Source organism: Cygnus olor, chromosome 3 (genome assembly GCF_009769625.2).
Source record: "Cygnus olor isolate bCygOlo1 chromosome 3, bCygOlo1.pri.v2, whole genome shotgun sequence".
NCBI lineage: Eukaryota > Metazoa > Chordata > Aves > Anseriformes > Anatidae > Cygnus > Cygnus olor.
The window spans coordinates 32,474,336-32,499,853 of record NC_049171.1 but is presented as its reverse complement, the minus strand read 5'-3'; the positions used below and the strand labels follow the sequence as shown (position 1 = coordinate 32,499,853).

General features: G+C 36.4%; 1 protein-coding gene across 1 annotated transcript in view; it reads right to left on the bottom strand.

Moving 5' to 3' along the window:
• KCNQ5 (potassium voltage-gated channel subfamily Q member 5) overlaps positions 1 to 25,518 on the bottom strand; it is a 286,622-nt gene that overhangs the window by 181,708 nt on the left and 79,396 nt on the right. The window lies entirely within an intron of this gene.

The window sequence follows — 25,518 nt, the reverse complement described above, 5'->3', positions numbered from 1 at the left end:
GAGAAATTCTAGTCTTAGTCTCCTCCTCACTCCCTTGGTCTATAAAAATAAAAGTTAGTTTAAAAATGAACTAGAGAAATAAAACTACATCCAAGTAAAATTTACTCACTCCCAGGCAAAAGGCAGAGAACTGTTTCCATTTCTGGCTTACTGGCAGAAGATGAGTTTGTGACTTAGGGCCAGAATTTTAAAAGAGGGAATATAGCGAAAGAGTTACTTTTACATTGTACAGATTTGTCTGCTCTGCAACTAGATCTTACACACTGTTATGTGTTGCATGCGATCAGAACCTCATTCATGTCCACTTCATGGTTTTGTTTCTAAAATTCTGTTGTTTCTAACTCTGCACATTTTAAAATGGCTGTACAGTTGATATTTTTCTCAAGGAAATGCATTCATTTGACCTGCCCTGCATGTTAGTCTAGAATATTTCACAAGCATGTAAAAAAAAGTATTATTATTCCTTAGTAGAGGCACAAAAGCTTCTTCATTATCACATCTGAATTAGATCAGCATGAACGTTCTATTTTTTCCCCCCAAAATTACACTCTGATATTAGAGTTGCTTTTAGATCAGCATGAACAATGAACATTCTTTTTTTTTTTCTTTCCCAAACTACTCTCTGATATTTGAGTTGCTAAAACAGAGCTAATAAGGCCTAAGAAGGTGTAATAAATATTATGCATGTACATGTGTGTGAAAGTAATAATAAATAATCATTAAGCACCACTTCTGAAAACACAGGAGACAAACAATAGCAATTTAACATCTGTCTCAATTTGGAATGAAAAAGCTTTTCATCTCCAGGTGTATGGCATGAAGAATAATCTTCTTAAATAAGCTTTTAGCAGCCAAGGAAAAAGTGCTGTTGTTTATTCTGAAGCCTATCAAAACACAGAACTGAAAGCCCAAAGAAACACAAGACTTTTTTTTTTTTAATTTGATTTTGAAAAAAATCAAGAAGGCACTGTTTTTTTCTATAAAGAAGAGACACTTTTTAGCCAAATTTACATAAAAAAGCTCCCAACTAATGGTGCTATAATATTTCTGGTGTTTTATTGGATTAACATTCAGATCATATTTAGAAATGTCAATATGAATTAAGTCTTTTCCACTAAATTGACCTAAATGGTTCCTGTTCAATTGTGTATGCAGCATAACATTAAAACATATTTGTATTGCAATTACTGATTAGTGCAGAAATGTGAATTCACTGCAGTAGCATGGAAAATCACAGGAAAATAAAGACTGTATACGCACAGTCAGACATACATTTTCAAGCAATTATGTACTCAAATCTGCTACCAGTTTTGAGGATCTAGGAGTATGTCAAGAATACATGTTTGGGCCAGATAGGATAGCCAACCACTGGCACAATTAGAGGGTGCAGAGACAAGGTAGCAGAAAAGCCACTGGGACTTCCCACATGTAGAAAAGAAAGTATTCACTTATTAAAGTGTTTTAATTAATATATACTTTTTTCTTTTTATAAGCTTGAGAAAACGTTTGCCAAAGGAGTGATGGTATACCACTGATATATATTCACATCTTTCCACCTCAAGAATTACTGCTTGTTTGAGGAAACTGATGGTCAGTGCAACAGGGGTTTTAAAACCATTCTATGCTTTATGTTTTTTTCTGAAGTGACTATACTGCAGCATAAGCCATACAGTGACAGTCTCGTCATTTCTTTTGGTATTAGGTTCGTAAGTTCATGGAAAAAAACACCACTTCCACTAGTACAGCTGGACTGATGACAAATAATGCAAACTTGAACTTACCCACAGAAGGAGCAAATAATATATTGCTATTTCACTCAAATAATGATTTACTTTAGATTCACTAATATAAAGCAGATACTAATATCTACTAATGCTTTCCTTTTTTTTTTAGTGGCTGTTAAACGTATTAGTTCTTTTTCTTCTCATTTAAACTTCTATATAATTTAGAAGTAAAAGTACTGATTTCTAATTATAGTCTTGATTAATTTTGTATTGCTTGATTGTCTTTTTGACACCATGTCAGGTTTCTAGCTCTTTCTTTTCTGACTAGTTTCAAAAGAAAAAAAGAGAATCCCAAACAGGTAAAAATCCAGAAACAATCCAGCTAACTTGGCCCAAATGCTGCCTCAAGAGAACACTCCAAATTTTTCAGAGAAGTTACGAGTCAATTATTATGATAAAAGGAATAATGGTCTTCTCCTAGAGCCATGAAAAACAAACAAACAAACAAAACATTAGGAAATGTTTGCAACAGTATTTCCATCTGCAGCCTTCCTACCTTTCACTGTTCTGATTGCACCAAACATGCACATCCTAAGTAGAAACCCTCTGTACTGCATAGCAGATGGCAGGGCTTCTGAAAGAGAAGAGCAGGGACTAGCAGTCTGGGACCCTTAGCTCTAAACTAGACTAGTATGCTGCTGCAATGAGTTCAAAGGTAGACTTTCTCAAATATAATGATGGGGATAATTTTACCTACTTCTTGGGGCTACTGTGAGAACTAATGGTCAGAGAATAATTAAAAATGCTGTATAAACATTGCATTTTAACATATCAGGAGGACCTTTTTGAAGATGGAAACAGTTACACCTCATGCAGAGACCTACACTGACCAACATCCATATCAGCTGGTTTAACCTACCTTGGCTCTACGTTGGCACTAGTATCAACTCTGTAGACACTTTTATTTCCCTCATTTATTGTTAAACTGCAAATCCCTGAAAAAATTGCAGATGCATTTTCAATGAAACTATCAAAATTGCAGAAATAGCTGTATTAGAGTGATGACCAGATAGACAACTACTTAAAACAATTTTATAAATATAAATACTATACAAAAGGTTTATAGTGTTTGTGCAAATTGATAACCCCCTGCAAAATACAAAGAAGTTATCAATGCAGTTCTTCAAACTATGAATACGTACTGTCATTGAGTTCCTATTCCACTTAACTGTATAAAATAGAAAATTTTAAGGACTCAGGTTAAAAAAAAAAAAGAAAAAGAAAAAGAAAACTATCTGGTATATATTAAATTACCTTGAATAAAAACAGTAATTAAAATCTAAAAGTTCAGTCTAAGGACAAACAATAATAAACAAACAATAAAGAACTTTTTTTTTTATTTATTTTATGTAATGAAAAGCATCGCTATTCTGTTGTCATAAATGCTATTCTGTCATTAAAGTCAAGTCAGAATATGCAGTTTAATTTGCTTTTGATTAGATATGTATTGTATGAGTCAGTGCATATCTTAAAAATCTAGTATAAAACACTGTAGTTAAGAGAACAATAGTTAATACAAAGCAGTTGACTCCTTCTACTGATTGAGTTTGATTAGGATGGATGGCAGCCATACATGCACAGGAAGAAAATAAAACCCCGCAAAAGAGCTCAGAATGACAAGTTGCTGGCGTAGGAGTCCTGGTGATGTTTTCCCCCCAACACATTTCCGAAAAGGAACAAAACAAAGCCAAACAAACCTACAATAACAACATTTGTTATTTCCCTTTACACTTTTCAAGAAATTTTGCTTTAGTCTTCCTGGCTTTCTTGACTGTAGTGGGATGACTAGTTCAATAAGAAAAGTGTTATTTAGATATATTTAATGAGCTTAAATTTATTTGATTCCTTTTGTATCTAAGATCCTCAACACAATTACAATAGCCTCTTTAAAACAATAAATCATGTATTTGAAAACCTACAGGTGTCAGTGAGGAACCCTCCAGGGGCTCATCACGAAGCTCACTGCCAACAATAGGCAGTCCTTTGGTTTTCTGACGATCACCCTCACTGCCAGGATTCAAGCACATCTAACGCCCATCAGACACCAAGGTGAGATAGTAAGGTTGTAACCTTCCACTGTATACTGGCAGCTCGTGGAAGTAAAGGTTTGTATTCAGAGGGGGTACTGGTCTCTTACAATGCTATATGTTTGAAAATTCTTTCTCTGCAGTAAATGTACATTACCAAAATAGCCTGTTATCTTTGTTCTCCACAGTGTACTTTGTCAAGAATGACATAATTAAGTCATGTTCAGGCTCATTAAGAAAAGCATGAGGCTTACTTGTACACCGCTATCTGAAGTAGGGGTATATGAATGCAAACAAAAAAGGAACACCTAGTCACATTAGCAATAATCTTTATGAGTGAGCCACAGCAGATTGGCAGCAAAGAAGGAAATTTTGTGGTTGTGTCATGAGTTTGGCTGGGATAGAGTTAATTTTCCTTGTAGTTGCTTGTATGGTGCTGTGTTTCAGACCTGTGATGAAAATAGTGTTGACGTTTAGTTGTTGCAGAGCAGTGCTTACACAGAGCCAAAGTCTTTCCTGCTCCTTGTGTTGCCCTGCCTGCGAGGATTCTTGGGGGTGCACTAGGAGCCGGGAGGGGACAGAACAATGACAGATGGCCCAGACTGGCTAAAGACATACCTCATACTCTAGGGCATCATGCTCAGTAATTACAGCTGGGGGATTTGGCCAGGGGGGCAGCGGGTGGCTGCTCAGGGTCTGGCTGGGCATTGGTTAGTGAGTGACTGTGTGGCACTTAGCTGCCTGCCAGGGTTAAACCACAACAGGTTGTCATGCTGGCCAAGCACTGTTGGAATAAACAAAAGCACACTTCTAGAGCTATTCTAGTTTCATAAGATTATGTGTGTGATCTAGAGCTATGTGTTAGAGCTGAAACAATGTAAACCTGTGTACATCATTCTCCTATCAGGTGTGACACTAATGTGAACATTGAACCATATTTATTGCTAGACATATTAAAAGCATGGACAACATAGTCAGTAGAAAATTACAATCACTTATACCAAATATGTAGTAAATAAGGGCTCAATTCAGTTGCCTAAACATTGGCACCCATCGCCATTTGAGACATGCTAGGATATCTGAGACATCTGCACAGGTCTGGCAGATGACAGACAACCAGCAGGAGACATGTGTCCTCCAGAAGCCACAGCTGGAGGAGACCCAAGAGCATCGAATACAGCACTGGATGCCTGTAGCTAGGCACTAAAATGAACCCTAAAAAGATACTGTAGAAAAGTTTTTATTGGCATCTCCAAAGTAAGCTTAGGACCTTGGCCTATTTAGAAAGTATGCCTCCATTCAACAATATTTCCACATCTGACACTACTGCTGGTATTCTGTAAGTCCAAGGAATGTGACTGGACCCTGATCTAAAATGGAGCTTTTGCAAGCATATGAAAAATTTCAGGAGGAATATTAACATGTTGAATTCACAATAAATCTTTTCACAGTTCAAGCAGAACTTACAAAGAAAGATTCAACTTTAACAGGTTCCAGGTAGCTGCCAAAGTATCAAAGGACAAAGTCCACAGTAGTGTGCTGTGTCATATGTTATACCTCAGAAGGTTTTACTTGTTATTTTATTATTATTATTATTTAATTCCGGTAAGTTTCAATAATAAGAAGTTTTTCTTGATCTAATTCTGTTTGGAATCCCTGAAATCTTGATTTCTCAAGACTGTGATACCAACATTAAGTTTGTTGTAATAAATCATAGTAATATCTTTTATTTTTTTTCCATTCAAAACAGAATATCGGACAATATCCATGGATATCAAATGGTAGCTACGAGAAACACAGTTTACTCAGAAATTGCTATAAACCCAGAAAATATTAAGGCTTAAAAAATACTTTAAAAGGGTTTATGGTCCTTGGTGTTAGGAACATTAATTGATTTTGCAAGAGTTTTCTTTCTTTCTCCAGTCTTTCCACAATGATGTGATAGATAACCAAATGTAAACATATTTCTCTCTGTAAATGAAGGCATTCATGGTGGAAATCCTAAAGATTTTCCAAGTATACCACTATTAGTATTAAAATACCACACAGGGCATTTCCTGTTGGCAGCCCTTTGGGACACAACATATTGGACTTGACTTTTCCCAATGGAAAAAGCTTTCTGACTATAATACAAGTCTCTAATATAAATCGAATGATCGTAAACCCTGGTCCAGATGAAAAATTTTAAATTTCATTATTTTAATTGCAAGGACAGTATCTTGATAGCGTTCAGACAGAGTCTTAATCAAACAGGGAGTATCACATAAACGAATTGGGTCCTATCTGTTTTGTCTTCCCTGGAACAGCAGTTTGCTGATAACTTACTCTTTCACTAGTTATTGCTTTGAGGAAGTAGATCTGGAGATTTCTCGTCATCCAGCTTTTATGATGGAGGAAATCTCCGTCTTTTAATTTATTTTTTATTTTTATTTTTCATAAACTGACAGTCCAGGGTACAATATAGCTCCATGGGGTATGACTGTGGCTAGCCAGAAATTTGTCACCACCGTCTTGAAGGAAATGTTTCTGATCATCAGTGTCACTACGACATCTCTCATTTCTATTCACTTTTATAAGCTAGATTACCCAGTCCCACTATACCTTCTGATGGTACACCTACATTTTTGAAAACTGAGAACAGGAGATCAAAGAAACATGTTGACTAGAGGATCAGATCACATCTATGAATTCCATGAAATGATATGGCAGAGCACCCAAGTGGAAATTTTGCAGCTTTCCTTGAGAAAGTTTCAGATTCTTTTATTTTTGATGGAAACCCAAAAGCTTTCACAAAAGGCCATGATTTTTTGAAAATTAAGCTTTTAATGAAAAAATCCAATTTTCTTTCAAAAAAAACCCAAACAAACACAAACAACAATTATAAGAAAGGGCAGTATACACTTCAGTTAGTTTTCATCTATCTTAAGGTTAGTCATATTGTTTAACATTATCCACTTCCTGGAATCTCCCAGAGGTAATTTTTCCTAAAACATACATAGAACCTGTGATTTCACTTGAAGATGTGAGTAGTAGCTGTATTAGACGGATATTAAACATTCCCTTCACTGTCATTTTTTCCTCCCTCCATGCAACAGCTCACCATCCCTTCAGCCACACAAATATCACTGTGGTTTCTGGTGCCAGGCTGTGGCATGGAGCAAGGAAATGAGTGGCCTGGATGATAAATATCTCAGTGGTTCTTGGGTGTCCTACCAGTTCTCCTACTGTTTGCAGCCAAACAAAGAGGGCAGCACACTTTTGTATCACCAAACCACAGTGTATGTGCCTCTGGATGAACTGACTACTCTTTAGCCATGGACTAGGGGGGAGCTCAACTCAGCAAAGCTAAAGTTCAAGAAAATCTGAAATATTACAAGAACAAAACTGTAGGCAAATTTCCATCTTTATGCATTTTCATGGCTTCTTCAGAAGTTGTATAAAATTATTTTATGATCTTTAAAAAGAATCTGGATCATGACCTGGCAATTTTACTATTTCTGGTTACTATATGTTCCAACATATCATAGTACTCTGTTAAAAAAAATAAAAGTGAATAATTGCAAAGCTAAATACATCCTCCAGTTTTCTCTCTTCTTTCAAAAATAATACTGCTGATTTATTCAAAACATTTCAGACATCCCTCCTCAACTGGTTAGAGCAGCTAAAGTTCAAACATGGTTTCAACTGTCCCATGCATGGCTTTTTCTGTGTTGTGAAGAGGACAGCGTAAGGCCTCTCAGAACTGCTGCAATTATTCCTTTAGATCTCTGGCCACTTTCCCATTTCAATCAAATTAGCAGTTGCTCTTTGTTCTTCTACCTCTACAAGAGCTGCTGAGTTGTCTCGCTTCCAGCTCCTTATGCCAGTAAATAAAAGAAGAAAGAGAGAAAGGGAGAGAGAGAAACAGGAAAATGTGAAGCTCTTACAGCTACTGTCTCAGTGGTTAAAAGCTGAGAATAAGAAACTTAACTGGCAGTGCAGACATGGTCCCTGGTTTTGTATGGCTTCCAAGGGATGACAACGACTTTTGACTATGATGCCTTTTCAGTTTCTTGTATTCTGATCCTCAAGTATTACCGACACGGATTAACAATGAAACCACAGGTATGAGTAAATACTGGCTCTTATTCTCTTAGATTTATATTGTATGCTTGTGTTGACTGCAGACATCAGGCTAGGTTTACTTCCTGTTCATTATCTGACCTGCAATTTATGACTTTTCCTTTGCATGCGATCATGCCAAGTACAGATTTATCTTATTATGCTCATCAGACACCTATTATTTCCTAGAAGGGCTGATGACCTCATTGAATACACTGGCTATATTATCAGCATACTGTTGACAAATGTGAGGCTCATTTTATATAATTGGCAAACATTCTCTGCGCAAACCACAACTCATGGGGCCAAATTATCTGCTGCCTAATGCTAATAGCTTATTTACCGCTAGGGTATGACGAAATGTAACCCTGTGCTGCCTCTTATTTTTAAAGTTATTGTGTTCAAGAGAAGTTAGCTGCTTGAGGCCATGGAGCACAGGAAAACTGTATTTTAATTACTGATTGTGACAATTATTACTGATTATGATTAAGGATGTCAAACATTTTGCACAAGAAGGTGTGTTTTAATTTTGACAGGGCCACAAGAAGGTATTTCTATTTTAATTAGAACTATATAGGGCTTTAGTGATGTGTGCTGAAACCACAAAGCATAGGAAAAATAATATTATTTACTCATTTAATAAATTCTGATGTCTCCTTATTTGAAATACTCATTACCCACATAATTCCAGAGAAGAAATAGTGAACATTCTTAAAATCATTTAAGCTTGTAACAGGCTAATTTCAACATTTCCTGAAGAAGGCAATAACACATGAAAGAAAGTGAGGACTCATAAGTGTGCAAAATTTGTGCTCAGTTGTAACAGCTACAATCTGTCCATAACTTATCCCATTCTCATGAATGAAACCAATCTAAATTTAAACATACTGAAATGAAGGCATTTTGATTTAAAAGGGCACTCTGGGTTCTCAGGCAATATACTGCATTCTTTGAAGTAAGCTTTCCTCCATGGCTCTGAGCCCTACATGTTGGTCAGCACTTAAATCTATACTTTAACTTGATCTCTTCTTCTCTGCATTATAAACATTATTGCCATACTGATTTGTGGAGGAGCCTTGAACAAATGCAGATGAGAGATCCTGGTTTGTTAATATTTGTATTAGTCTCTTTAACAGAAGGACATTCTGGGAAACACTTGAAATTTGCAAACTATTGAAAGAGAATATGACAAGAGATGAACATGCGTGGGAGAAAAAAGAAAAACAGGTTCTTGAACCCATAATTGTGACTCCCACACTGTTTCTTTCAACTGTCTGTGGTGATAGTGTTTATAATACCTCATCCCTTCAAGGCCAAGACATCCTCAATGTGGTTAAATATTAAGCTTGTTTTCCATTGCCACAACACAGTACACATTTTAGAGAACCTGACTGAATTCATAGACTCAGAAAACAGCATTTTCAGGCTAAGTGTGGTGGCAAAAGTGATAAAACATACATTTATGCTAACACAGTCCCTTACAGTACTACAGTAAAGTGTATGTACATTTGCAGTCATGCTAATATTGACAGACTAATTGTCAATGCTGTCATAGAAAAAGCAAGCATGCACACTAAATTACACAGTTCATATTCTGTGCTAACGCACAATAGAAAATTGTATGTATTCATTATTGTTAAGCTCAAGCAAACTTTGGGGATATTCCTTCTAGTTTTCATCCTGATGATGAACCTATGGTATCAAGAAGTCAAGGGGCAAGTTGCACTGATTTCCATGAAATTATTCCTGGAATTATTTAAGTTCCCTATGAAGAGGGATCCAATTTTTGGATCCTCCAGTATCACCAAATTACAAATCTAGATAAAATGTATGTAGCCACTCAACAGTCCTTTAGCAACAAACCAAGATAACTATCATTGTGTCAGTATGTGTAAAGTAACCACCAATTAGGAAACTAGCAATGCACGAATAGTACTTTAATACATCCAACCAATTCAATTTCCAAAAACAGTACAACACTTGAACAAAAAGGAGGTGTTTCCCCTGGCTCAGGTTTTCATATATAGCACATATTTATGATTAACTTAGTATTTTATCTTAAAGTATTTTCCTCTTCCTAAGAAATGAAAATTTAATTAGTGTCAATATTATATCTGTCTTGAGAGAGAGGCATGCATTATTACATGGTACTTACACTCCTTCACTTTAATTTTAAACTAGCCTTCAGAGATGCTTTGGACTAAATTCATATCTTCATTAAGTAACTTTACACACAAGTAGTTTTTTACTCCATTAGGAATACAAATGGAACTCCCCTTCTGGTGCAATAAATCTGACATGATATCAAAACCACACCCCCGAAATAAATAGCAATTTTCCCTGGCAAAGATGTGAATAAAAACCGCTTGGGTGAAGGATGCAGTATGGTGTAAGTTGGTGTCACTAATTTGTCTTGGGCCCTCTTGCTCAGCAATAGACCATGCCATGCAGAGAACTGTTCACTTTGTAACCCTTCACAGGCATGTGCAATGAGGACCTCTGCTCTGTGCCTTTACTCACTTGAGGAGCATGACGAAGAGGGCTGTTTCTCTCTCATACACGTTGACAACACTTTTCCTCAGCCTTCTTACCAGATATACCAGCTAAACCACAGCTGGGTTAACATGCAAAATAGGCATATAATGTGGTGCAACAACATATCAGGTGGCATTCAGGACCTGGCATTTACAATATCAGAATTTGAGGGTTTAATTTCAGGCCAAATCAAGCTTAGTCCCAGGTCATGAACAACAGCTCTTAGTGGCTGGACTGTACTATGCAAACACCTGGAACACATCTATTTGGTTTCTTTCATTCAAGAGAAAATTGTTGGAGGTGCTGCAACACTGTCTCATGGTGCAAACTAAAGAAGAGCCAGTGGTAAAAACTGGGACAATCACTTCAAAAGATCTGAACTACAGTGTTAAAGTAGACACATCCTGTGACATGCCAGACCATGCTTCAGGCCCACCAGAAGGATCAGAGCAAAAGTAGATGAGAAGAGTTGTCCCAAATGAGAACAGGGTACCAATAGCACCTGCAGGTCTCAGTTGAAGCTGCTACATGATGCTTCAGAAGAGGACCAAGAATGAGGTCCAACTTAGGTACATGCAAGAGTGTCTTTACAGCATGGGGGACCAGACAGACAGAACAAAGACACCAGAAAGGCTTTCTATGCAATCATAGAAAGTAGCTTTCCCCTTTCTTTTCCCATAGAAAGCTTGTCTTCCTCTCTGTGTGAAGGCAAGCAGAAACACCCTCCAACTGAAGGGAAGAGCCCTCCCAAGAGAAACCAGAGAAGCTGTGGATGCCCCATCCCTGGAAGTGTTTAAGGCCAGGTTGGATGGGGCTTTGAGCAAACTGGTCTAGTGGGAGATGCCCTGCCCATGGCAGGGGGGTGGAATTAGATGACCTTTAAGGTCCCTTCCAATCCAAAAAAATTCTGTGATTCTATGACTCTCTGAAACATGCTCAGCAAAATAGAAGTCTTAAGCCTTACTTCTGTAGGCAGGAAAGGGGAGACAGCATGAGCAGTATGTGGTGAGAATGAAGAAAAATGGAGAATAAACACAGAAAAAAATTCTTTCTGCTTATGCTCACACTTCCTCTTCATAAAGCCTTTGAACACCTCTCTGTAACTCAGGAGAGGTCAGCAATGATTCCACCTCCCCTGGTCCCAAAATCAAAGCTTCCCTCAGAAGGGCTGAGGAAATGCATTCTTCTTGGTGAGGGACAAAAATTACATGCTGCAGTGGTGTTCCCCATCCTCACAAAGTTGTTCAGTTAGAGGTAACCAAAATTAAAAAAGATTTTTTAAACATAAGGGAGGAACCAAGCTGGTGTCTTATCTCCACATAATTGAAAAATATCTACTTTTATCTGTTTTCCATGTGCACTAATCAAACTACTATGGAAACCGATTACTGAACCTGGAGTGGCTTTGTTATGAATCATAGAAATATTAATGTGTAACAAATGTAGACATACAGATATAGAGACCATTTAGCCTCTTCTATGGACAAGATTGTGTGCCCACAGTGTACACAGTGTGTAAGTCTTATGGGGACACTGTACTCATTAGGGATTCTTCTGTGAGGCGCTACTTTCAGGAACATGGCACAAAATTTCTGACTTCTGTTATTAAGGTATATTGCATTGGTCTAGTGTCTTTAATGTCACTTTACTCCTAAAGTGTGCAAAATTTATTCAGTGTTATTTTTAAAATCTGCACATACAATAAGGAATGGTAAAGAAAAGAGAAGCACCTTAAATTTTAAATTGAGGTATTTACATTAAAAGATTAGATGCATTTTAGTTGTAGTCACTTACACAGTGTAAGAAAGATATTCTAATACTGATATCTGGACTCAGGTCTTTGCTGAGAAGACTTGAGAAGAGCTGAGAAGACCTGAGAAGACCTGAGAAGAGCTCCCAAGGCACATGTTGCTGGTTCAGACATGGAGCTGAAAAATTGCCTCCCTGCTCTTTCTCCTTCTCCAAAATGCTGTCAGAGCAGCTGTACCACTGAGTTTCAGCTACACATATCTGGAGTATGGCTCACTGAGGGGATTCACTCCTGGGCAAATTAACTCAAAAATCTATTCTAAATGTTATTCAGACTTATCATCAACAATTCATAGTAAACATCAAATCTACATACTCTACACAGACATTAAGAAATAACCAGAAAGCAAACAAACAAAATGAAAAACAAAAACAAACAAACAGAAAAAAAACACACACAAAAAAATCTAAAACCACAGTATTTTCCCACTAAGGTACCTGAACTGGGCTAATGAATTCTGCTTGAAATTACATAGCCGTGTACATTAAAACACTGTAACTGAAGTACCTAATTTGGAAGTCTTGAAAGCATTTTCTGACGGAAGTTGAAAACATAAATAAGGAATGAGTGGGAAGATCTATTCCGAACAGTAAAGAGACATGAAAGGGAAGAGAACATGGAGGAAGGATGTGGAACTTGCTTAAGCCAAAGATGCAGATCTTCTGGAGTTTGTACTCTATGAAATGTGAGGGTCTTTGTGGTACCATTGCAGTACTACTTGGACTGAACACAGGCTTAAAACAAAATTGGGATGATAAAGAGCATTGAGAAGGGTTGAGATAAGAACAATGTTGAACAATTTAAAATGAACTAAAGCCCAATTTTATATTTGACTTGTCTTACAGATAAACTTTTGCTGAAGAACAGAAGGTGAAAGATAGCATGACTAATAGAAAATAAATAAATTTAGAAACTAGCACATCTGACATGTAAGCAATTGCAAAGCTTGACACCCTAGTCATGGTACTTTCTGGTAACCTTTAAAAACACTGACAGAACTGACACCTGAAATGAATATATGCTTGCATACAGACATTTAATAATGACATTCATGTTGAGGGAATGCTGTTTTACCTGCCTCTGAAAAGGGAGGAGGGGGAGTGTGAGATGGAACAAAAGATGTCAGTATTTTGTAAGTATCCAGAACATATCTCTCAACAACATATATGAAGAAAATCCAGGAAAAAGGAAATGTATGAAAGCTGTCTGGAAGTAGACAGGTGAAAGCAGACTAAATCCAAAGCTTTCTTTTACAGTTTTGAAAGTGTCAATTTCCTAAACAGAGGAAACATGTCAACACCAATTCAGAAATATCCAACCACTGAACCAGAGCTAGATATGGGTCCTAAAACATTACATCCTATTCATACTTTTGGCTTTAAGCTGGGACTATTCAACTAAAACAGTGAAGGAGGAAAAAGAGGCATATAGGTCAAGAATGGCTAAAAATCATCAGTCATGTTGCTGTGGAAAAAAATGTTAAATATGATCCTGGGTTTTAATAGATGAAGTATATCCAGTATAGATGGGAGGATATTAGCAGCACTGTCTAGAAACTACATCTTTTATACCATGTACAGTTTTGGCCACTATTCAAGAAACAGATATTAATCTGAAGAAAGAGCAAAGAAGGCCCAATTGAATAATGAAGTCATGGAAGTATATTCAACACAACATGAAACTGAAAAAGCCTAGCTTGCTCAACTCAGCAAAGCATCAGCTGAAATTGGATACACTTTTCTTTGTAAACCTAAGTGGAACAACCATGAAGGAAAAAGAGATATTTAACCAATAATCAATGCTACCACAAGCTGTATGAACTGTACAATCATAAAATACCTATGAAAATTAAGGCTGAAAATAAGATTCCTAATCTTATTTTTATAATCTAATCTTAAACAGTCAGTGTGAGTGACAAAAAAGTAGGCAATTTCAAAGGCAGAATAAATGAATGTTTTTAATGAACACATGTGGTTACCTGTAAGATCTGGTAATTAGACCTAACAACCCAGGAGCAATACTGTGACAATAATGGACTTCTTACACAGGCAGACAAACCAAAGAAAGACTGAAGGAAAAATCAGTTCTGGTTGACTCCAAATGTTAATTTTGACAGTTGTTTTTTTTTTCTTTTTTTTTTTTTTCCTACACCCAGACGATGAAATGAAATGATAAAACTCCACCATTTTTCATCCTACTTTCAGTGACCAAAATTATTCATTTTATTTTGGGGTTACTTAATCACATTTTTGAAAGTCTTTACAATTTAGTTTGGTTTCAAAACATATTCTTTCAAAATGAAAAGCCTCTTGAAACCAATGAAATGGAATGATTTATCTTTTCAAAGGTGTCTACCGTCTCCAAAGTTATTTCAGCCAAATCTATTTGAGGATTCAACACAAATTCAGAAATTGATCCCAAAGGCGGTAAAATTAGCCCAACAAAGAAAGTTAAAAATACTTTACACAAGTCCAGTCTTCAGGGACATTAAATAAGAATTTAGCTGTGGTCAGAAATTTGGACTATTTTTGGAGGATTAAAATATCCCTGAAGGTTTCCTCATTTTAATTTGCATGTAGGATCTTTATTTTTATCTTGACAAGGATGACAGTGAATTGAAAAATAACTTGTTCAGCCTTAAATAGAGGTTTTTAATATTAAACAAAAGATGTCTGTGATAGCCAAAAGAATTAGTTCTTACTGCGTCTTCATGTCTAATCATCAGCTGTTGAGGTCTATATTTGATTCGTATCACTTCAGAGCAGCCATCTGCTTAATAGGTTCATAAGGTACATTCACTCACATAATCTACAAAAACGCTTTTAAAGCTTAACTTTCTGGTATAACTTCAACCCAGCTTCTAAAACTGATGTTACATATAATTGAACACTATTACTTCTTCCATCCCCACAAAAGCAGCTGAAGGATGATGAGCACATGAGCATGTGTATGATAAACTCTGGACTCTCAAGACTTCAGCGCAGTAGGACATATAGCAAAGGCCTTGGAAATGTCACACAGAGAAGTCCAGACTATATTTAGAGAAGTTTACTACCTTTCTTCCTTCTTTGCAATGGAATAATAATTACTTTACGTGACGTCTTGGTGAAGAAGAGAGCATGATACAAACATTTCAGTAATTTTAGCAATCAAAATATTACTTTTAAAGGGGGTTGTGTACAGGAATGTTTTCCTTCGTATCAAGCTGTATCACAAAATCCCATTCCCAAATAGACCTTAAGTCTATTTTCCCTATGTTTCAAAACATGCCTTTTTTTTTTTTTTTTTTTTTTTTCAGACCAAAATCCAGACCTGGTGTTTTTTCCAGACCAAAATTTTGAGTTTGGGGATGAAACTGGAAACAAACACATAAACAAACTACAACAACAACAAAAAAACAGAAAATAGTAGCAGAAGTCAGTCAGCAAAAAAGATGATGAGTTACAAAGGAACAACAATTGCACTTTCCCTCTCAGGGTTCTAGCCTTGCTACATTTGATTTTCACACAATGTGCAAAATACTGGGATTCCCATTTCTGGAGTACCCTTGGGGGGGACTTCTGTGTGTGCCCTACTGCAGTTCTCTCGGGGCTGTACGTTTCCAAAGGGCCAGCTGAATTGCTGAGGACTGAAAACCCAATGCCTTCTGATTTGAGATATATACTGCTTCTCCTTTGCCTTTTTTTTTTTTTTTTTTTTTAACGCTAGATGTTATTTTAAGGCCTAAGACAGACTGTTATTTCATTAATGCAAAACGTCTGGTTCCTTTTTAGTCCCCTCTCTTCTAACTATTCTCAGACTTCCTAAACGTTGTCTTCCCATAGTATCCCAGGAGCATATACAGTTATAGTAATGGGTTATACATTATTAATATTTATTGCAACTATTGATATTATCTAGTTAGCATCAGGTGCAGTGTTGCAAGGAGGGGTGTGATGCAGATGACCTGCAGATGCCAGGTGCTCCCCTCACACTCTCGCCTCTGGAGAGGCACCAATGGACTCCCTGTGGAGCTCTTCCCTTCACCCTCACAGTTATCCAAACAGGTTTGAAAGCAGGTCAGAGAGCTCAAATGGGTAACTGAACCATTCTTTACATTTTCATACTTAATTATAAGTCTGTAAAACCTGACAGAGTCAATCAACTGGCTCAGGAGACAAAAAAAAAAAAAAAAAAAAAAAAAAAAAAAAAAGGAAGAAGAAAACTCCTCGGGATACTTTGATACTTTCCCTGTTCCAGAACCCGTAGAGATAGAGCAAGAAAAACATAATAGGGCTGTTTCTGTTTGTTAGTGGCATACAAAGCCCAGCGTAGTGTCAAACACAACTTTCTAACAATGCTTAAAGTCCTGTAGCTTCCCTATAACCCTTTTTTATTGTGAAGATGAGACAATACTTCATCAAGTATCTAGGTCCCATGTGAGAAAGAGGATCAGAGCCACAGCCAGGAGGAGCTCCTGCACACGCAGGCCATCCTGCAGTTAGATGCTAAAACCTGCATTGCAGCTTGTCACCACTTGAACAGCAAATGAGCTGTCCAAAAGTAAGATTTCTCCATTCCATGAGGAACTGTCTCATGAGTTGCTGCTGCTACCCTTGCCCAACCTGCAGCCCTTCATCAGAAATCGCATTTAGAAACTTTCACCTCACCCAGCTGGCCTGCTCAGTACCCGCTCACCCTCCAGAGAAGAAACTGCAGGCCTTTTTCCAATCATTTGTCTCCTTCCTTCAAGACAGGGATTTGGGAAGGCAGAGGCACCTAGCAGGGTGCTGTGGGAAGAGGGCTGGTTCACAGCCAGGGCAGTGTGGAGGCTTCTAAAAGTGTCCTGTTCAGATGTTTGAATTAAGCAACTGAAACATCTAAGCAAATTTGTGGCCTGTAAAAAAAATATCTCTGGGATGTTGATATTAAATTTTAATAAATCCTGAAAAACTGGGCAAGTTCCAGGGAACTGGAGGTGAGCCAGAGAGAACAGGGAAGCTGACATAGGTAATTACAGGCTTGTAGAGCTCTTAGCCTCACGGAGCCCCCCACAAACATGAGTGGATAATTGTTACAGACTTCAATAAATATATTAATGAAGTAGGGAAATGCAGTTAATGTCAGTTAGAATCACTTTACTGAAATTACACCTGGACAAATGTGCTGCATATTGCCCTAATAAATTTATGTGTTCACTTGACAGAAGGAACTGTAATGACGCATTAGGATTTGATATACACCCAAGTTGTGGTAACTCGTGACAGTCTATTAAAAAAATTGTGGTACACAACCACAATCATAAAAAGGAATTAACCATCAGACTTACAAATTAGCGTATGCTCAGCCTCACCCTGCAGGAACTGGTTGTTGCCCTGGTGTTGTTCACCTGTTTCACTAAACAATGTACAAGAGTACTTCATAATAAACCGATATTCAAACAGAGAATATATAACCCCATTTCTGAGGTGGCATGTGCAGACAACATATTTGTTGGATTAAAAACAGAGTTTTTAACTCTGTTCTTCTGAATAGATCTGTACGTTTTCTGTTGAAGGGCTGAGTGCAGCTTGATCTTTTCATTCATTTCAGACATGATCTCAGAGAATGTTGAAATCACGTTAGTAACTCAAGGTCTGGAAAACAGGTTACATCATCCACCGTCATTGCAATTCACACTAACACTAAACAGCTTTTCAAAAGACAGGTTTTGAGAACTAAGAAGAATAACCTCTGATACTAGTCAGTTCTTCAGAGAGAAAGGCAGAATAAGATCATATGACTGGAAGTCAATTGGAAATGATGTTAAAATTCTTTTGTCAGGAATGTTAGTGTATGATAACACAGACTAAATGGGCTTCATACAAAAGAAAGTTCTATTTTCATTATGAGTTACGCTGCTTAGTAATAATATAAGGCCACAAGTCTACAGCCTGAATTATGAAAGATGATCACGTTCAATGGCCAGCCTTTGAAACTGAAAAGAAAGCAAAATCACTTCCAACTCTGGGAACGTGTTTTTTTGTGACTTAGTTCTTACAAGATTTTTACCTTGCATAGACTCTCTTTATAAGACATGACAAGTTGATATCTGTAAGGGAACAGCTATCCCAACTGTGGTGTTACCTTCACCTTCTGAATTACACAAACACTATTTCAACCACTTTATAAAGTCAGATCACCACTCAGTTCCTTTGTGAAGGGAAGGGAGCACTCTAAAATATTGAACACCGCTTTGCAGATAAAATTAGTGTAGCACTGTGGATATCACATTTGGAACTCTTTGTAGTAAGGGAGAAAGTGGTTGTTGGTTTTTGGTTTGTTGGTTTTCAAAGCAACACTTATCCAATCCCAAACTGCTTCTGCACCTTATGAGAAGTTCACTAGTAAATAGTTTGAAGTCCATTATTTCAAAATAGCAATGTACTCATCAAACATCAAATATCAGAATGGTATCATTCATGATCAAAAGAATTTATGGTTGGAGGAGTTTGGTGTTTCCTGTAAGCAGCCAAGCACTCAAACGATCACTTAGTTAGGAATGAAAACATTAGGCACATTGCAATGTTTGTATTGCATTGATAAAATTCAAACATTTTTGTAACATATTGATTGAATGGCAGAACCTGCATCTGCAACAAGTACTGTAGAATGCTTAATCACCCTCGAGAGCTAAGTCTTTATTTGTATTTATATTTAAAGGCTCCACACAGATAAACTCTAGCTCAGGTTTCTGATTGTCCTTTACAGAACTCTTAAAATAAATAAAAGAATTTCATTTAAAGCACTAGAAACAGTTTTTGCCTCCTGAAGAAATCTAGCCCTAAAACCACTTTTTCCCTATTTTCACTCAAGTGTCCTAGCTGTCACAAATTCTTGCTTTGGGCACTAAGCACTACCTGATCCTAAGTATAGGAGACATATGGAACTGTAGAGGTAGTAGTAGTTACATGGGGATATCAGACCTTTACTCCACACAGATACACTGTTGGGTAAAGAAAAACAAAAGCACGAAAAGCAATGTAAGTAGATAGAAAAAGTGGATGCAAACTTTAATTAGAATTCTTCAACCTACTGTATGGACAATAAAATTTTACACCTATTCAATTGCCTTTTCCCTGGGTTTATACCTTCCTATACTGCCCTGCCTATAATCAAACACCCATGCTAAATAAATATCAAGCTATTCATATTCCCAAAAGCAGTGGGCACATCCTGCTGAAATCATAATCAACTGCAGATGGTGAAAGAAGTGAAGAAACGCCGTTATCTGTGATCAACTATCACAATACAGTCATTATACTTGTGTTACTAAAATCTCTTCTTATTTTTCTAAGAACACAAGGGAAGTAAAATTAAGTTCACTAACGCAGCAGGAGACATACAGCAAAAATCAATGCATATTTAACACATTGGTAATTTTTACTAGCTCTTTATCCCTCTGTTCTAAATTCAACAGAGAGCAGTCATTATCAAGTCCGTTGTCCAATGCAAGCAACACTGGAAAACCAAGACTCAAACTTTCTCAGAATTAGTACTGCTCTCTAGTTTACTGCATCTTGTTTGGAACATTTTTTGCAAAAGAAAAAGATTTAACAACCCCCCCTAGAGAAAGACAAACCAAGATCAGAGTTTGTTATCGCCAAAGACAAAAGCTCTGGCAAGTGTCTGGTGATGTATTAAATAAACCTAGCTTAGCTTTGTCCACATGTGAACATATCCCAGTTCAGATTCATCTAAAATTAATTCCATGTACCATAGCACCCTGGCTAGTGGTATGGTTGCCCTGCATTCTCCTGTATAGTTGGTAGAGACAAAGATGAAACTCCTAAAGTAATTCAGTCTTGTGAAGATCTGATTTAAGTTTGAGTTGCTTATTTGTCTTGATTACTTATGGACAGAGTTTTGGCTTTCTTCATTATGTACCTAAAGTTAGGTTGGATCTAGCTTAGTTCCATTGCCATGGAACATGACCCAGACCAAGTCTGGCTGATTATTTACTTACATACATATATGTATATGGACAAATGGTTATTTTTTCTTTCTTTATGTGGAAAACTCCCATTGCAAATTTTCTGGTAGGAAATATGAATGTTGACTAAACTCCTGAAAAGTCTCAGCATCTTTCATTTTAAAAGGGACATTTTAAAACAACTGCACCAGGGAAAACAACTAAAAGTGCGACAATATATCCTACCTTTTGCTCATTTGCAATGGTTTGAAATGGTTGTCCAACTCTACCTAGCTAATTTTGATGCTGGCAGACTCAAGTTCCAATTTGCACCACATTTCAGATGTTTTAAGGCTCTGTATTCTTCTGCTGAATAGAGTACCAGAGTCTTCTCTGAATAGAGTACCAGATGAAGAAGATCACATACTGTCTCCACTTCTATCTGAATATTTGTGCAGCACTTACAACAGACTGTTGGAGAACCATGCAAGCCAACTTCTTATCGCTTCCCTCTCTATCTGCTAAATCGGTACTAAATCTTTTGACTGTTCCTAAATTGCTCCCTGATACCACCAATTTAGACTGTGATTTCATTAAAATAATCATTACCAGGGCAAATACCACCTAAATGAGTGTGCAGCTGGTGAAACACAGCAGCTAGAATGCAAGGCAGTCTGCTTTAGTTTCACCTCTTTGTACATGCTTATACAAAGAATAATGAATATGTACAAAAGCCTGAAATACAATAGAAGTTGAACATTTTACTCACTGGTTTATAATCCTAATGGAAAAAAATATCCAGCAAGATGAAAAGAAATTGTTCTGCCTTTCAAGATTTTCTTTCTCACATTCTCTGGATATAAAATGGAATATCCATTTTAACCTCAGAAATCAAGAGCACAGTAATCCTTATCATATTTACAGCAAATAGAATATGTATTTACTTGAAAATAATATTGAAAAAAAATACACCTCTGAACTCTTTAACATGCTGCCATGTAGCACTCAACCAGCTGTTGCCATTGATGTTCTGTCATTTACATAGATTAAAATTGGACCGAGGCTCTTCACAAACCCCGCAAAAGCATTGATCTTTCATTTCCTGTTCTTAGCATTTTGCATCTTTCTTCAAATGAGTTCAAATGTTTCAAAGCTTTTAATTAATAGTTACAGAAGGTTTTTAAAGCATGTGTTTTGAAATATGTTTCTGATACCTTCAGGATGTTAGTGGCTCCATTCTTTATACGTATACGTGTATATATATATATTTATATATATATATATATACACACACACACACACACAAAAAGAGATAAATAGACCAGGTGATGTGGTGATATTTTAATGCAGAAAATAATTCCTGACATTTTAACAATGAGTGAAACAAATCAACAGCTTAAAATGTAGCAAAAACGCTGCATAAAAAATTAAAGCTCATTACCAAATGCACGACTCTATAGATTCTTGATAGAAGGGGAGTTATACATGGTATTAATCAAAATTAATATATTATTTAAAATAAAAGCAGGTTTCATCAATTGAATAAAGAGTTATTTCTGGCAGAACACCCCAAGTCATTACACTATATATCTCATATTTAATTTTCCTGAGCAGCAAAATAACATTACTGCTATTTAATTAGATGCTGTATTTCCTGCTCTCTTGAACCTTGCTTGTTAAACCGTGAGTATTGCTTTGGGATTTTAACTAATCTGATAGTATTCTTTTCTGTGTACAAAAATGTACAAAAAATAAATTCCTTCATGAATTTTAAATGTTTGAAGCTAATATGGTGACCTATCTCAGCAGTAGAAGATGAACTACAACATAGAAACATTAAGGTTGGAAAAGACCTTCAAGATCATCTGGTCCAACCATCACCCTACCACCAATGTCACACACTAAACCATGTCCCTAAGCACCATGTCCAACCTTTCCTTGAACACCCCCAGTGATGGTGATGCCACCACCATCCTGGGCAACCCGTTCCAATGCCTGACATGCCCATTAATAGATGTGAGACAAAAAAAAAAAATCACAAAACTAGAAGTGTTAGGCAAGGGAAGAAACTGCAATTCACCTCTCCTTTAATTTGACAAAAATTTTCCTAAGAAATCAGAATATAGGAAGCAAGGCACAACAAATGTGGCACCAACACTTTCATATGACCCATCAAATAATAGTGACAACTACATTATCGTTAAACTATTGAATTCTTGCTAAATTATCATTTTACAATGCAATTACTACAGACTAAACAGAGCTAAGCTTTCTTCAGGGTCCATAAATTAGTATAATGAGTTCTTTCACATGCCCAACTTAAAATGAATTTACCCAGAATGGGCTAACATTTCATTCATGCATCTTGCCTTTTCATTCTGTGGAAAGAACATTTCCTGGGCATATGATTGTTTGATTTGATAATGGTGACATTTTAAAATATACCCTTTTGAGTATTTCTATCTCAGATATTTCTGCTGAGAAGTATGGCACACAAACATCAGTTCATATTAGATATTTTCTAACGTAGGGCAAAAATAGAGTCTGCTAGAATGGCTATGACAGTTTTGAGACTCCATGTATAAAAAAACAAACACAAAAAACAGAAGTAGAAGCAAACTTTATAGCTTTAAAAATACTTCTGGAATTGACTTTCCTATATTATATAACAATATATAAATAAAACCACAAATCCTCCTTTCCTCTCCTGTATCAATGGGGAGGGTAAAGGAAATCTTTGCAGAAATTGTCCAAGGTCCGTATAAGTGCATGAAATCCTGATGAAAATTCTTTAATTTTGGCTTCTTTGTAATATAAATGAAGGCCTTCACATGGAAAACTTCAGATCCATCAACCTGTTCCTTTATAGAGGAAAAAAGATTAGTTGATAACTCCCACATACAGGTTTTTCTCATTTCCTTTTTGACTCTGCTATTCTATTTTGATGAATGCTATTCTTATTTTGATGGATGTTCCTAATGTGGTGTGCTAACATTTCCTCAGTCTCCTAATTCCAATAGCACATGCTGTAAGCAACTTTGTAAGTAAATTTGGTTTACTTTAGTATCAAAGAAATATTTTAATATATAATGCCAACTCAGTGTCAGACAAAGAGCATGCTTATATCCAGACATTATGAAACACCGGAATGTCTGTAAATTAAGTTTTTAGAAATCATCTATAATCTAAAAGTAGAAGAAAAGGCTACGTGATAAAGGCTAAATGCCTCAAAACCTTTGAATTTGTACAGGCAAAGAGGTTGTAGAATATATTTTTCCTGTAAATTCAAAGACAAAATTTGAAAATCTCTGAACATTATTTGTTCTAATAAAACATGCTAAGGTTTTATGACACCAGAGTCTGAACCCATAATATGAAGAGGCAGCAGTGGTTATTTATCAATAAATCTAGAAGTACATTAGTAACTATGGCAAAATGATGTGGAATATTGTGCACTAAGCATGATGTGAATTGAAAAGAGAGAATCAAAAGGTCTATGACATTTTATGGTGTAATTAGAAAATTAATGATTCTTTTTGACCCCAGGAGCTCAAGCTTCATTTTGTTTCTGTATCCAAGGAGATTTATCTTTCCAGATCTGGATGCCCTTTGCAGTTGACTACACTTCTACTACTTCTGTTTCAGAGTCTTTGAGTTTGGATATGACTGTTGGCCTTTATCTCATCAGTGATGAACCATCAAGCTGACAAGTTTATAGATGCCATTATCATCTGGGTCTTCAGTGACTTCTTCTGTTACAACTTTTCATCTCTTATCTTCAAGTGCTTCTCTACACCCTAGAAAGCAGGTTATTGGAGACAATTTAACAGGTTGATGTGACCTGGAACATTTTGTCCCTTTCAGTTTGAGGAATGTAGGTGCTCTGTAAGAATTATGTTGGATTGCGGGGGAAGTCTGGATACAAGATGTACTAGAACAAGGAAGGTCCACCTCTGCTATTTTACAGCTTCATCCAAAGATTAACAGAACAGATATATCTAACAGATACATAACTTAATGAAAGTACAAAGTAATTTTTAATGATACTGTGGGAAGATCCTAGTTAAAATATTAATAAAATCAATTGTAACTAAAACCGTACGGAACATAGAAAACAAATGACAAGAAATAAAACCAATAAGCTACCTACAATGTACTGATGGAGCAGTTGAAATAATTATGTTCAAGCTTCCTAGAATGCCTTTTGCTTTATCCACTTCAAATGTAGAACAAGCAAGTTTAAACACTAACAACTTTTTAGTTACAAGATTGGCTATTTTGGAGAAACAAGAAGATAAGACCTCAGTGAAAATAAGTAGCAGTGGTATGTGGTATGACTAATAGGAAAGTTTAGAAATCAGAAACAAACTGAAAAACTTTATGCTGGTGTATCTTGAACAAAAATTGAGAATAACAACTGCATTTGACATTTCATTAGGAAAGTACACAAATTTCTCAAAGGCACAAAATTATTTGAACTTGCAGGTCTCGTTCTTTTAGATCTGCATGTAAATGGAGAAAAGGCTTGAGCTTTAAGAACTACTGTTTTACAGTTAAAATCCTCATGTTATGAGGATTTAACATGAGGATTTTAACTGTAAAACAGTTCATTCTAGCAGTGATGGATAGGAGTAGTAACCTAGGGCTTAGATTAATCATTTCTATTTCTCAGAACTTTTTGATAGATTTCTAGTGGCAAAGCTGTTTTTTTTTAACAATGAGTGAGATACCAGGGATTACATTAGGTAATTGTATGTCCAGCTAGGAAAAGAAGCCATTACAGATGAACAGAATTAGAACTGGCCTCAGACTTGCCAGAGCTGGTCTCTTCCTGATGTCTACCTTTCATGCTGTTACACTGAGATAACAAGTTCTACAAGCAAAAAACAGCAACTACGCTCACGTTAAAATGTTATTGCATGCTATATGCCATTTTCCATAATTTATGGTATTTCCCAGTTGAGAAATTTGTGATCTTCATAGCTACGTTAAATGTGTTTGTTTTGGAATTTCTAGAACATAGAAGTTTCTAAAATATTTTTACTAGGGACTTCACATTCTCCTCTCCCAAAATGGTTACAGAACAATTAGTCACGGAAAGACAGATTAACATTTTAAATACCCACCTAGAAACAAACATATGTGGCACAAATAGATAATTGACACGGTTCATTTGATTTTCTCTTTAGGGGTAAGGTTTCCTGAGAAAATGGATCACAAGAAATGACGTTCAAAAATAACACGATACTCATTTTCATTTGGCATCAGAGTTGTTCTGCTGTTTCTCTGTATGTGAAAGATGGTTTTCTCTCACATAGACCCAAGCCTAGA